General features: G+C 42.8%; 1 long non-coding RNA gene across 1 annotated transcript in view; it reads left to right on the top strand.

Moving 5' to 3' along the window:
• The window catches only part of LOC141371006 (uncharacterized), a 30,683-nt gene extending 21,676 nt beyond the window's left edge, over positions 1-9,007 (top strand). Inside the window, exon 3 of the long non-coding RNA XR_012375593.1 lies at positions 8,816-9,007. This is a non-coding gene — a long non-coding RNA (uncharacterized lncRNA). The remainder of the gene's footprint in view (positions 1-8,815) is intronic.
• The last annotated feature ends 6,602 nt before the right edge of the window (positions 9,008-15,609 follow it).

The raw sequence follows: 15,609 nt of genomic DNA, 5'->3' as shown, positions 1-15,609 counted from the left end.
ACTCAATGCTGAACCCACATGGGGCTCCATCCCGGGACCCTGAGATCGTCACCTGAGCCAAAGTCAGACACTTAACCGACGGAGCCACCCAGGTGCCCCTTGATTCTATTTCTTGATTCCTCGTGAGCATCTATAAGACAACAATAAGAAAAACAGCATCTTAACACCTGACTTATTGTAAGTCTTTCTCCTGGATTTCCACGCAACCCCGGAAAATAAGTCAGAGGCGAGTCATAAACCCAAGAACTTCAGTTTCCGGTTATTCCCTTCATTTAACACAAGGAAGTTTCCCCAGGTTATAATTTTTCTTATTTAGTGAGCAAATGTGTTTACTTTAAAATGCCTATCAATAAAGTCACTGAAGAGACATCATCTTTCAAAGAAATGCTAGAATAGTTACCATGCTTCAAACACTTGTATAGAAAAATACATTATAATAAAATAATTGGGGATAGAAATCCACATTTTCACCTATTAAAATGTGGCTTGCAAATTACACACACACACACACACACACACACACGTCCAAGACAGAAGACAGTGAGCAAATATTCGGCGTGACCAGTCACGTCGGCTCATTTCGTGGCTCTGAGCTTCACTATCTGTGAGGTGGGTTCCAATCTTCTTACTCTGTTCCATCCATAAAACATAAGTAGTAATAGCACCTCCCAAAATGTTCAGAAACGCAGATACTGCTAGAGTGTTACTAATATCCACCACTGATGTCCTTACAGGTACCTTGCCTCTAGCCATTAAAAGATGCAGACAGAGCTTTCGAAATCCAGAGCACACACTCCTTTCAGGGCTCATGAGCAGGGTAAACATGACAGAATTTACAACCAGAGACTGCTTACCGCCTCCCAGCAGGAGAGGGAAGCCGAGAATGTTGGGCAATGTTTGTCTCACTGAATGTGAGAGTGTTTGTGCCTATGAACGCCCATTGTAGGGCTCCCTATAAAGCATAGGTTCTCTGTGAAATGACATGATGGCGGGGAGCCCGTCTCTGTCTGGGGACACTGAAGTCCCAAGGGAAGAAACCTAGTTCTGGATGCATCAGATGAGTTTGGCAGGTGGCTGCTACCCATGAGGTCTTACCTAAGCCATGCCTGTAACTCACAGGAAAGTTTGCTAAATAGTGTGATATTTCCTTTTAATTTTTTTTAAGATTTTATTTATTTATTAGAGAGAGAGAGAGAGAGAGAGAGCACAAGCAGGGGGAGGGGCCAGACTCCCCGCTGAGCAGGGAGCCCGATGTGGGACTCGATCCCAGGACCCTGGGATCATGACCTGAGCCGAAGGCAGACGCTCAACTGACTGAGCCACCCAGGTGCCCCAAGAGTGTGGTATTTTAATAAAAAAACCACCCAGATAATTCAGTATTTCTTTGTTAGATCCGGTTTCCCTTCATGGTTTCCCACACAGACCCGGTACAGCTAAAATGGGGATAAATTGGTTTCTTTGACTCGTTTCATTTCCGTGAGGCAGCACGGGTTGGTGGCAAGGGGCAGGAATGCTAGAACCAGGTGCCTACGTCGGATTTCCGGTTGTGCCACTTCTGTTGCTTTGTTAATTTGGGGTTGGTTTGATGAAAATAATGGTGCCAGCTCCTAACCTGGTTGGAGGATTAAATGAAGACTTAGAACAATGCCTGGCCTCATGTACAGATTCAAGAATTATGAGCTCTACCAACTTGGCCATTTCAGAGCACTGACAGATTCTGAACTTTCCAGCCCCCAGCGAGGGACCCCATCCCCAGAAAGGCTCATGCACACACACCCCCAAATTTTGATGGTCTTTCGAGGGTTCACAGATCTCTGCACCCACCTCCTAACTCCCAGGTTCAGGACCTCTGTCTGGAAAACACCTAAAAGACACCTGGAAAAGTGTGTTTCTGTATGTAAGCATCGGGCTAGCTCAATCTTCTCTGAACCATGGCAGCGTAAATAGGAAAACAGGGACTGTTAGAGGGAACGTTTTACTGGCACTTGATAGTTTTATTTTTGTGTTTTAGGAAGGAAAGAACAGGCTCTTTCAAGCTGCTGATTCATCCTCTGGTTCCTTCAAGGGAAGAAGGAGTAACTGAAGAGCATTTGGCCCTGCTGGGGCCTGCTCGGTGCGGCAGGGGGTCAGGAAGGCAGCCCTCTCTGTCCTGAGTAACTCAGCGCCTCTTGTAGGAGCTCCTGAGAGGGACTTTCTGAATCATTTCTGTGTCTAGACACATCAAAAGGCAAACTGCCTGTTTATCGGGTTCGCCAAATCCAGCGAGGAGACATAGCAGGGCAGGTCTCCCGCTGAATCACTCACCAGGTGGAGGGAGTGGAGGTGAACAGGTTCATCGGGCAACATTCCTCACCCTCACTGGGAAGGGAAGTCATGTTGTCTCTTGCCAGAGTCAGGCAAAAAGACCCTGTTGATTCTCTCTCTGTCTCTTGGTGCCAGAGCAGAGCCCAAGAGGGCTTTGAAGGTACAGGTTATGTTAAGTCTTGAAGAGGAATGGACAGTCATTCAGCAGTGTAGGCGCTCCATGAACACCTAGGGCATGAATTCAAGGGAACCACGGCCACCAAACGTGGGCCACTCGATTCAGACAATTAATTAAAAGAAATATTTCAAAAATATGACCAGCAGCAAACAAAATAATCGCTTTGGGTTGCTCTTTGGAAGCCTAATCCAAAATGCAGTTCAGGCTTCAACCCCACGGTGTTTCCACAAATTCCTTTTTCTCGTAAATCTGGATTGTTCTACCACATCTCATGACAGATTTAAACTCACCCACATCCCACACTAAGTCACATGTTTACATATACATACACACGCGTGTATGTACACCCCTGTATGCGTGAGTCTGAGTAACAGTTGATTATTGATGTAGCTTTCTGTTTTGTACATATTTAGCTAAATATCAGTTGCGTGAGATTTTGATGTTTCTTCTTCACACAATTCTTTTCATTTTCGAGGCCCAGCCCTGACCCTAATTCAAACAGTTCTAACATAGCTGAGATGAATGACCTTTAGGGGAATATATGTTTTACGGCCTCATCAATAAATCAACTCATTCCTGAGGTTCCTCTCAGGCTAGACAATGCCCAAGGTTTTCAGTTTATAGACTTGACAAATCCAGGTGGTACCATCCTGGGGCTCGATGATTAGACACCATGCTGTCTTTGACTCATTAAGGGAGGGAATAACTGAATAACCCCCCTTCCCAAAGGGGCAGGAGACACGGAAAGGAGGTCCATGTGTGCACTGAGGTCCTTCATGAAAGAGACATTTTGAACTGAGAGGAATCTGCGCTTTAAACAATTTGAATTTAAGCAAATCAAATGCTCTTAGACATGTCATCTTCAAAAGAAGGCAACATATTGGAGGGTCTCTGTAGGAGAGGTTCTCAATGATCAAAGACCCTCAGCTGTGACTGGAACCACACTACCACGCAAGACACTCGAAGCTCCGTGCACCACCCCCAATTAGGTAATGTCTGATGGAATGTCCTTCTCTTCCCCATTTTGGCCCCATCCCCAACCAGACGGGGAGCTTCATGGCAGCAGGAATGGTGCCTGTTTTTGCTTCCTGTATTATATCCATTGCCAGGCACATAGTAAGTTCTCAATAAATTCTCTTGGACATATTAAAACCCAAAGCAGATGCATGGGTTTCAATTATTGCCAATATCTGCCTTTGGAAAGTCAAAGAATACTCAGAGGAGAAAGGAAAGGAAAAACGCTTCAAAATGGCACCCAACTGAAAGGAATTTAGCAGAGGGTCATGGAGGTAAGTGCTCTGGGGCGCTTTTGGGAAAGGGCTACATCATCCGTGGTTGTTTACAAAGCTGGTAGCTAAGGGGAATGAAGCAATTCAGAGATGTTCATCCCACAGTTCTCATCTTGTGGACCGATCATCTGTAGGTCAAGAATGAATTCCTCTCCCCACACGAATATTACACACTTGCCCAGGTGTGCTGAAGGAGAGAGAGAGAAGGAAAGGGGCAAAGGAATCTTGACGATCTGGGCACCAGACACGATGAACTTATATGGATTTCCTTGGAGGAGCTGGTTTTAGAGGCAGTGCCTTCCTTACTTGAGGTGTTTTGGGGCACTCGCATAATATTCTGTAATTATCCCAATCTGTGTTTAAAAAACAGCACAAGACGCCATGACATTACCCCCACGGTCTCAGTTTACTGCAGTTAATGACTGGCTTTGGCAAGTAGGCCTCAAAGTTTCCTGTGTGCAACAGCGTATCATTAGTCTTTTCTTCAAGAGAAATATTATTACTGTTAAGTCAGAATCTTTGCAAGCCTTTGAATGCTTATTCTGTCTGACACAGAGAAGTCTTCAACCCAGAGAGGTGTGTTTGGTCTTTACAAAGTAGTTACTATATTTCCCTTCACATTTCTCCTGAATTCTTTCCTACTACTTATTTTTGGCCAATTGGCCTTTTTTTTTTTTTTTTTTTTTAAGATTTTACCTATTTATTTGACACACAGAGAGAGACAGTGAGAGAGGGAACACAAGCAGAGGGAGTGGGAGAGGGAGAAGCAGGCTTCCCCCCTGAGCAGGGAGCCCGATGCAGGGCTTGATCCCAGGACCCTGGGATCATGACCTGAGCCAAAGACAGAAAGACAATGACTGAGTCACCCAGGCACCCCCAATTGGCCATTTTTATTGGGTTATTTTTATTAGTCTTCCTCAAAATTACCAGCATAGGATCATAAACTATTTCTAAATCTGGATGCTCTGAACCCCAGCATTCAAATCCAGTATTAGTTGAGGCTGAAGGTAAAGCAGGTAATATATCTATCTTGTGATAAAGCGCTCATAAGAAAGAATTTTGGCCGCATCCCCAAGAGAACATTGTTTTCCTCATTTTGTCTTTTTTTTTTTTTAATGAGTTTCTGATGAGTTCACCTAATAATTTTATCACATCCCTCATGGAGATAGTGATTCTTCTTGGACCATAATTGAACTCAGGGGGTTTGTGGCTGGCCATGGACCACAATGTGTGGGAGGATGTATCTCACAGGGAACCCTAAAGACCCTTGGTTTATGTACATGTCAACAAAATGCTCAGCTGGGGGATTCAAGTCTTTTGGTTTCTCTTTCTAGATTGCTTCTTTTTTTTGGCTTAAGCAATGGGTTAGCATATTGGGCTGCAAATGTGGTTCAGAGGGAGGGACCTAGGGTTCCACATATGCTTCATGGAATAGTGCATCTAGTTGACCCCTTTAAGGTTGGGGTTCTAGTTCACTCCTTCGCTGTGTTTCGAAGTGGGTTTTTTTTTTTCTCATCAAAAATCATTTCTTTTCTCTTAGAGGTCATTTCTAGAAATGGCATTAGGGATTGAAGTCCTTTTGCTTGGAAGAATGCTTTATCTTACTTTAAAAATAAAGGAATTCGTTTGCTGGCATGGCCCTAGTCTGTAAATGATGATGTCATTTACCTTCCACTGTAGAAAAAGGGCATTAATTCTTTTATTTATATATTTTTCCAGTGGGGAATGTGTTCACATTAAGAGTACCTGATGGGATGTACTCTCTGCTGGTTATCAGAAACCAACATTTGTTTCTTTCATTTCTTCCATTCATTTGAGATACTGTTTTGAAACTCTACCTGTGCTGAGGTCTAAGGTTATAGCCTGAAGGGGCAAGTAGAGGAAACACTTCTTGCAGATGCCCAGCGAGAGTTGAATCTGGGGAGGACAGTCCGTCTGGAAGGAGCGATCATCTAGTGGAATGAAGCCAGTGCCGACGTGTGGTCAGAGCGGTGATAGAAGTCATGCCCTGACCTCTCTCACTTCCCATTCTCTGACATCTTGCTCTTGGTTGTCTCCCAGGGGCTAAACCAAATGCAGCAACTGGCAAAGGATCTTGAGTCCAAGTGGTGCATACGATGGAGGTCGGGCTCTCAGGAATAGAGGAGGGCAAAGATGGATCTGAATGGGGAGCCAAACACGTGGACAAGGGGGATATGATCCCAGAGAAGCTCCTCCAACTCAGGCATCCTTTCTCAAAAGCTTTTGCCCCAGCCATAGCTACATGGTTTCTCACCAACAAAGGACTCATGTCCATTGACACATGAAATTCTTTGACTTTGTTTTGCTTCCACCCAGTGAGTCTCCTCTCTGCTTAGCATCTCCTACCCTTCATTTTCTTCTCTACTTTTCTATTCTTCATCTTCTCTCCTGCTCTCTCTCTCCTTCTGCTCAGCATCTCTCTTATTCTTGGAACTTTTCTCAGCCTAACGAAGATCATAAACTTCCACTGAAAACCACCAAGAATCTCTTTTATAAACTCCTTTTTTTCCAGTGAAGCAGGAGGATTCAGTAGGATGGTTCCAATTTTGAAGCTGAAGAAATTGCTCAGGAATTCTCCTTCAGGATATGAGCATTGGTCTTGATTATCAAAAGGAACCAAGACTTTTGGTAGAGTTCTTTCAGATAAATGAGGACTGCTTACATTGTGCAGCAAGAGAATAGAAAATCCCCAAAAGAAAGAAAGGAAATAAACATCATGAACATTGTAAATCTTTTCCCAGAAGAAGACTGTTGCTATTCCCTCATTGCCTTACACAACATTTTTGTGTTTGCTGTTTTCCGTTCCTGTGCCCCTCAGGTGACTCTTGGGACCCATCCCAGAGCTGTGTTTCAGGTTTCGATGAAATGAAGCCACTTCGGTTGCTCCACACAATGTCTGTGGGCTGGTAAAGGTGCCACACAAATCAGCCTCCTAATCAGAATTATTGGTTATTAATCATCCCAGTTCCCAAATAGGAGGATGATTTCATTATTGTTCTGGTAACGGTTTTCAAAACACAAGTTCATGACTTTCCTCAGAATAAGGGAAAACTGTTTCCCTTTCAAAACAGGCATTTATTTTCTGGGTTCAGATATGAAGCCTGTGTTTAACGGTCCTACAATGTGCTGAGGTCTACTCTGAGAGGGTAGTGATTCATGAAGACAAGGAGTTGGATTTCATGCCCTTTGAAGTCTCAAGCTGCCCAACTGTAGACATTGAGCAACAGTGCAGTTGGGCATAAAATCTCAACTATTCCCAGGTTTGTCTTTAAGATTAAAAATGCCCACATGCGATGTGGCAACAGCTTGTAATTTCATAATTAGGGTGAGGCTACCGGGGCTCTAGTTGCCAATAATGTTTAATATCAGGTTCAGGGTGTCCAATTAGGGTGGAACGTCAAACAGTGTGTGGTAGCGAATGAATACAAGATCATTCGTGTTTTGGTGGAATTTTCTTTGAAGCTGCGATGTGTTCTATGAAATTGGAGGAATGGCCTTCCAGATAACACTCAGGTCACCGTGTAGCCATATTCAGAGCACCAAAGAAGTCGTGATGACCTTGGGCACTTCAGAAGCTTCCCAAGATAGGATGAGCCACAGCGTAGGGATGGGGGTTCAACCACACATACGACATTCCTTCCTATCTCTTCCCTGACACATCTGCACCCTTGCTAATGTGGCTAACGTGCCATTTCCACTCAGAAGCTAGGATCTGGTTTCACTGTGCTTGGCTTCGTTCCCCGGGTTGAGTCATGAATAGTGGCTTAGAATCCTCTGAGGCCAAAGTGGTCTTTGTCCAGCTTCTCCATGGCTCCTCTCTCTCAGTTATTGTATAATTGCACTTCCTGGTTGTCTGTACTTTGCACCGTGTGTCTAAGCCAGGATTCAAGCTGTTCTTTCTCTTGGCTTCTTTTTATCCATCCATCCATTCCATAGACTGTTTATTATGATCCCTCTATGGCCAAGGTACTATTCAAGATACCAGGGAACACAGCAGTGAGCAAGACAAAGTCCCTCTTTTCTTATATTCTTGCTGAAGAAATAAATACGTAAACAAGCAAGCAAACAAAGACAAATTTTAGATAAGTGCTAAGAAATCTGAAGGAACTAAAATAAGGTGATGTCATAGAGTAGCTCAGGAGGAGTAGAGGGATGGCAGCATTAGATGAAGTGGTTCTCTCCGAATAAGTGATTTTTATGTGGACACAAAGAATGAGAAGGAGCCAGCCATGTAATGATCTGGAAGAGGAGTGTCCTGGGTAAAAGAATTGTCATTGCAAAAAGTTGTCAGGCAGGAATGAAGTTGGTTCAGTGAAGGAATGATAACAACAGCACTAATGGGTCAGTGTGTGGCTATCCTAGTGAGCTAGAGGCTGAGGGGTAAGAGATTACATCAGAGTGCATCAGGAGCCGGGTTATCTTGACCGGAACGAAGAGCTGGGGTTTTACTGCAAGTATGCATCCATCAACTGTTTTTGCATGCCATATATGCATTTCTTCATTTCCCTACTTATCCATCTCCGGTTCCATGGTTCATCATTATGATCACGCTCTTGAAAACATTTTCCTCTTTTGTATTAGTTATTTATTGCCATGTAACAAATTTCACAAAAAAATTTAGTGGATTAAAAAGAGAGGGATTTTTTTTTTTTAATATTACAGTGTTTATAGATCAAGGGTCCCGGGTGGTTTCCTTGGGCCGTTCCGTCTGAGAGTCTCTCATGAGATTGCCGTCAAGATGTCAGCCAGCACTGTAGTTATCTGAGGGCTTGACTGGGGCATTGGGATCTGCTTCCATGTTGACTCACTCACGTGCCTGGTAAGTTGGTCCTGGATGTTGGCAAGAGGCCATAGTTTCTTGTCACATGGGCGTCTGCATAGGACTTCTTGAGTGTCCTCATGACATGGTGGCCAATGTCCTCACAGAGAGTGACCCAAAAGGGCACAAAGTGAAAGGCGTCCCATCCCTTTTAAATATGAACTCAAATTTATGTGGTATCTACTATTTTGATTTTTTTTTCAGATACTCATTTGAGGACATAAATCATGGTGGTTGTGAACCTATGCTCTGAAGTCATAAAGAATACTAGGTTCAGAAACCAAGTCTACCCCTTATTAGCTCTGTGGCTTGTGGCACATTTCTTAACTTCTCCAAGCTTCTGACCCCTCATCAGTGGAGATAATCCTACCTCACAGCTCATAATCGATAAGAAGGTGAAAGTGAGACAATACTTATAGCACGCAGCCATAATGACTGGCACACGCATTCTCCAGGTATGTTCTCTAGCACTGCCCTGGCTCATATTCCCTTTTTTTATTACTATGGAATGCAGCTACTTTTTGAAGTCTTTCATGAAGTTTGGTAACACATCTGGGAAGCCAAGCATGCAATCAGTTTAGATTGGAGGGATGGTAAATTTGGTGCTCTTGATGAGCCCTGGGGATGCATATTCAGGATGTCAGCAGCTCAGACGTGTAATAAAAAGTTCCCCCTCGATATGGTAGAATTTGGTAGTGTCTCCATTCATCCTCAGCTGTGCTGTGAGTCAAGCATTGGGTCAGTGCCGCGGGAGCATCTAAGTTCAACCCCAATGCAAAAATCTAATCAACTCTCAAAGTTAAAGAATGAGCTGATGATTCAGGTATTTATATCAAAATGTGCTAAAAGATTATTTGGAACATGGCAGAGGATAAAAAACAGAATTTCATACTCATTCCGAATTACATTTTTTGGTGAGTTTTCTAGGAAATGAAGCTGATGAACTTTTTAAAGATCATTCATTTTCTTCGACTAAGGTTTTGAGCACTTACTGTATACCAGATACTCGGCAAGGTTCTGGCAAAGCAGATAAGAATAAACTGCCTGAACCCCAACTTTCATAGTGTTCGAAGATGAAGTCAACAGCCAGACTGAGCACATAACTCTTACTTTATTTGATGGCTTAAGTTTTTACAAGTTGCCAGAAATTGTTAGAAGCTTGAATATACAGGATTACCATCTGTATGTTCAAATGAGTAGCATTAGTGGTAGGCAGGAGGAGGAAAAAAAAAATCCTATTTTTTCCCTATAAAACATTTGTACCCAGTTAATTAGCAGCCTAATTATTCAATAATAGATAAAAATGCATTAACTTGTTGAGACAAAAGTGTTTCCCAAAGCCACTGCCTAGAACTGAATTACCAACAACATGGTTTGAGCAATAATATCATGATTACAAGTCATTTTTCTCAGTTGACTTTGTGAGGGCTGACACAAGATCCATGGGAACTGTTTGTATTGCAAGGCAAATATGTTAGTAATGAATAGATTCCCAAAGCAGTTTCAACACCGGCATGGAACTGTATACATTCCCTAAACTTTCTTCAAAGGCAAATGAAATTCCTTCTGAATTGGGTAAATGGAATGCATTCTGTCAACTGCACCTTTTGTTACAATTAACTCAGTTGCTCCTATGGGTCATACTTTGGTCAGCCTAATCTGGCCCAACAAGCCAATTTTTTGTTCCATTGCTAATCCATAGTGCAGATTGTAATCTCCAACAATTAATACCTCATTCCTACATATCTTGGAAAGTTCACACTGCCAATGTAGGTATTTTTAAAGTTGTGTGTACAGGTCCCGAGGGAAACAATAAATGTTTGTGGAATGAATACATGCTCCTTTTAAAATTCTCATTCTAATGAATGGAATTTGCATCCAACTCTTGAAATTTTGCATTAAAATAGTCTCTTGAGAAAAATTCTAGTGAGAGGGGCGCTGGGGTGGCTCAGTCAGCCGACCATCCCCGACTCTTGATTTCGGCTCAGGTCGTGATCTCAGGATCCTGAGATTGAGCCCCGCTTCAGCCTCCGTATTTGCGGGGAGTCCGCTTGAGGTTCTCTGTCTCCCTCTCTCTCTGCCCCTTCCCTCGCTCACTCTCTCTCAATAAATAAAACCTTTTTAAAAAAAATCTAGTGCGAGAGAGATCTAGAACAGTAGTTCTCAGCCAAGGTGATTTCATGACCACCCCTCACCCCTCAAGGGAATATGTGACAATGTCTGGTGACATCTTTTTGTCACAACTGAGAGAAGGTGCTATTGGCATGCAATAGGTAGGGACCAGGGATACTACTAAATATCCCACAATGCACAGGGCATCACCCCCATGACAGAGTTATTTAGCTGTAAATGTCACTAATGATGAGGCTGAGAAACCCTCATCCACTGGGTTTCTAATTCTGTTTTAAAAAATCATATAAAATGAAGTGATAAAATATAGTTCTTAAGACTTTGGGCTTTCCAATCAAATCTGAGATCCACATCTAGTGTCTCCCTTTCTAGGCAGATGACTGCAGACAAGTTTCTTCATTTACCCAAACCTGTTTATTATTTGTATCCTATTGCTTCTTGGCCTTTTGGCTAAGATCAAGCATAGTATTCATTTGTATCCTGAGGTTAGTGACAGTAATGACTTATTGCTGTATGTTTAACATGAAATAACGTATGCAGATTGCGGAGTAACCTCTTGGCACATAAGAAGCACTTTAATAAAAGATATTATTATTCTTAGCTTTTCTATGTAGACAACAGCGGGAGCAGTCTCCAAGAAGGAATCAGAATCATGTAATTTACAAGGCAGGCTCGATGGACGTCACTTGGTGACTTCCCAGCTTCCTTTTCCTGGTGCTTCCTGTGCAGCTTAGGTCACTCTCCCGAACCAGGGTTTGAATTCCTTAAACTGATCCCCCGAGAAAAAGAAAATCTGAATAAAGCAGTAACCATTAAAGGAATTAATCTCATGGTCAAACATCTCCGTGCCGGGCGCCTGGGTGGCTCAGTTGGTTAAGCGACTGCCTTCGGCTCAGGTCATGATCCTGGAGTCCCGGGATCGAGTCCCGCATTGGGCTCCCTGCTCGGCGGGGAGTCTGCTTCTCCCTCTGACCCTCTTCTCTCTCGTGCTATCTCTCATTCTCTCTCTCTCAAATAAATAAATAAAATCTTTAAAAAAAAACAAAACAAAACATCTCCGTGCCTACATCAGGGCTGGCCCCGAGTGGTTGAGACCTTAGCCAGGCAGGTGCCTGGGATCCCCAACTTACAATGGCCCTGTGCTTGGTTTAATGCTCTGTGAGCCATTATCTTGAAATTCTTATTTTTTTCTTTGACAAGGAGTTCCTCATTTTCATTGTATATTGGACCCTGCAAATTATGTAGCCAGTCCTGTCCATGCCTGCATAGTTTTATAGGTGAGTTTTATAAGAAACCTTTAAGGTACTGATAATACAAAGCTTTTCTGAAGGCAGAAGAAGGCAAGTTATGCAGTTCATTTTAGAAAAGTAGTGTAACTTAGTGAACTTCTGAGATCTCCTGGTCAGTCACTTAGAAATTACAGGATGACATGTGACTTCATCAGATCGGCCAGAACATGAATAACTACCATAGTCATTCATTACCTAAAAAGTTTGATATTGACCTATACAATGGAATTGTCCTTCCCTCAAATGAAGTTGTTTTCTGATTTTTTTTTTTTTTTCTGGTCCCAACAAGGAACATGCAAGACAAGCTTATCCCAAGTTCATTCTGGGCAAGTTGATGAGTTAACTATTTTAAGTTCTTCCGGCACTTGTACACTTTTAAAGCCTTAATATGAATTTTTTTCCAGGTCACTTGCTTGCGAACTTTGGAAAGATTTGGCAAGTTTATTTAATGGTCATCCAAAGTCTGACTCAGCACCTTACTCCAGAAACTCTAACGTAAAAAGATGGAATTAGTCTCAGAAATCCCATTAAGAACAACAATGGCAACATATTTGTTTCTTCTGCTGTTTCTATAGCTCGATTTAGCCAACACCCTAACTTCATAAGGCAGCCATGAAGTAATCTTTGGGGCCTTATGATGTTAGTTGCTTGTTTGAATTAATAATCTGCTTCTGTTTGTTACTTAATGAAAACCAGAACCCATTTCAGGGATGTCTCAAAAACATCAGTGCTTCTTTTCCTACTCACTTTCTCGTGTTTCCTTTCTTGCTTTAATTAATTTATTTCCAATGAAGAGTGAGATAACTCATACGTGGGGCTTTCCCACTTGAAAATTATTTGAGAACAATGATCTCAGACAATTTCCTGCAATGCCGTATTAAAACAGGACTAATAAAGTCAAGCTTGAAAGGTGGGATGCGCTTGTCCCTATGTGAATTACACCGTGGAGAACAGAATTTTAAGGTGGGAATAAGGAACAACTCCTGTAATATGAGAACAGAATTCCATCATCCTTAACAAGTATGCAATTTAGTAGATAAGGATTTAACAGATATTTGTTGGATAAATTAGTGCATGATGCTGGTTCTGATGATTAATTTAGGACTTATTAAGTTCCTTTTTGGATGTTCCTTTTTAATAGGAGGCTGCTTTCAGTTCCTGGCCATGTGGGCCTTCCAACATAGCTGCTTACCTTTCAAAACCATTGAAAGAGAGAGTCTCCTGGGACGAGAGATTATGTTAGAGTCTTCTGTAACACAATCAGGGGAGTGACATCTTGTTGTTGACATATCCCATTGGTTAGAAGCAGGTTACAGGACTCGCCCTTATGTCACAAAGATGTGATTGCCAGGAGGTGGGGAAGCCAGGGCCACCTGAGTTAAACCTCCACAGTCAGATTTCCTGGGTTCAAATCCTGGCCCCATCACACACTAGTTCCGTGGACCTTGAGCATCAGTAATCCCCAGGCCTCAGCTTCCTCAACCATAAAATGAAAAGTCTACTCACTTCTTCATCGCAGGCTTATCAACTTCCAGCAATTCCTAATTTCCAGCTACTCTTATGCCATTTTTGTGATTGTTGCCTGACTCATATGCCTCATGAAATAGTATTTACTATTATCATCTCCTCTTTAAAATTTAAATCAACTCATTTAAAAAGCAAATTTAAAATACTACTAGAAACTTAAAAAGAACTAGTATTACCAGAAGATAATTATAAACATACACATTATTGGTAATGAAAAGTATCTGTCTGCATACCTCCAAAATTCATCCTGCATAACTTGTGAGGGGTATATATGCACCTTTTTTTTTTAAGTTAATTCTTTTGTGAGGCATAAGCATTTTTTTTAAAGATTTTATTTATTTCTTTGAGATAGACAGAGAGAGAGAGCACAAGTGGGAGGAGGGGCAGAGGGAGAAGCAGACTCCCCACTGAGCAGGGAACCTGATGCATGGCTTGATCCCAGGACCTCAAGATCATGACCTGAGCCAAAGGCAAACGCCCAACCCACTGAGCCACCCAGGTGCCCCTAAATGCACCCTTAATAAAAGCACTGGGGGGAAAAAGTCAATGTAATGCACTTAATATAGTGCCAACCACAGAGACAGTGCTTAATAAAGGTTAGCTATTCTTACTACATATCTGTAGGCTTGGTATCCAGAATATATTATATATGGGATGCATAAATATATAGCACAGAGTGTGAATCTCTGTGGGCTAATCACAATTCTCTTCCTGCTGTCTCTGGACTCAACTTTAGAATTGGTGTTGGCACCCCCCCCCCCCGGGGGACATCTACCAGCCTCCAGTGGATGTCCCCTGGTGTCAAGAGGTCTGGGCAAATTATAACTGAAGGAGAATTTGTATATGTGCTGCCAAAATGAGATCATAACTGAAGGAGAATGAACTGGGGGAGGAAATGTCCTTATTTTTAAAAAAGCAAATGGAAATAAAAACAATGACAAGGCATTCATCATTCAAATCGGTGCCGTCAACTCTTGGCTCACTATTAAATTTTGACTGCCAGACTTTTTCTACTCCTTGGCTCACCTTTCTGCTAAACATGTGCAGAAAGTACTTCACACCCCTTTTCGCTAAAGCAAAAACAAATCTGGAGGGAGAGTGTCCACCGTGCAAGTCTTCAGATGAATTCCAAGGCACCGGTTCTTGGGAGTTGATGCTACTTGGAAGGCCCCAGGTGCAAGGCGTCCTGATGATTAAGAGTTCCACAAATATTTTGTTGCTGATAAAGGGAGATTCTGCAGGACAGAACAATCGTGGACGGCGATAAGTGATTATGTCATTTGGATCAACGTCCAAACCAGGAGATTAAGGGAAGTTCAACAAATTAGATTGAACCATAAATGGAGCCTTGACTCTCAACTAATGTTGTTCAACAGGTTTATATTAAATACGTGCTGATTAATTGGCCCATTTACAGGTTCTCTGAGTGTCACCAAATATGGGGGGAATGAGTAAGGCCCATGGAGTCAGAGGGATCAGGGTCTAAGTCCGTTTCCTGCTTACTGTGCTTTCCTGAGCTAGGTATTTGACTTCTGCAAGCCTATTTAAAAAATAGGAAGATTTCCGGCTTCTCGGCGAGGCGTCGGTGAAGAATAAGGTACAGGAAAGGGCCTAAGGATACACTCAGTAAATGTGGTTGTTCTAATCAGGAGTTTGGGCTTTATGGTTTCAGTGAAATCCAGTGATTTTCCCTAAAGACCAAGGGGGAAACGTAGGCGATTCCTAGGACATGCAAAATGGAGTTCCGAAGTGAGGTGTGGCAGGCACTAGGGGTGAGCACAGGCTGGGTGCGGAGAGTGGGGGGGGGGCCCCCGAGACCCACGCCCCGCCTCTGGGGGAGGAGCCATTCTGCTGATTGCCTTTTGCCACTGTAGGCGCTGTGGACCAGGCCTCCTGGGTGTCCATGGAAGCGAGACATCCGAAATCCTTTGTCAAATCTCACAACGGTCCATGTTGGTGCATTTTTTTTTTTAAACAGATTTATTTATTTGCGAGGGAGAGAGAGCTTGAGAATGAGTGGGGGCGGAGGGGGGAGGGGCAGAGGGAGAGGGA

The sequence above is a fragment of the Callorhinus ursinus genome, unplaced genomic scaffold, assembly GCF_003265705.2.
Source record: "Callorhinus ursinus isolate GAN/ISIS: 27379988/994484 unplaced genomic scaffold, GSC_fseal_2.0 scaffold53, whole genome shotgun sequence".
In the NCBI taxonomy this organism is placed as follows: Eukaryota; Metazoa; Chordata; class Mammalia; order Carnivora; family Otariidae; genus Callorhinus; species Callorhinus ursinus.
The sequence above is the reverse complement of the archived record's forward strand: the minus strand, read 5'-3'. Positions and strand labels throughout refer to the sequence as shown.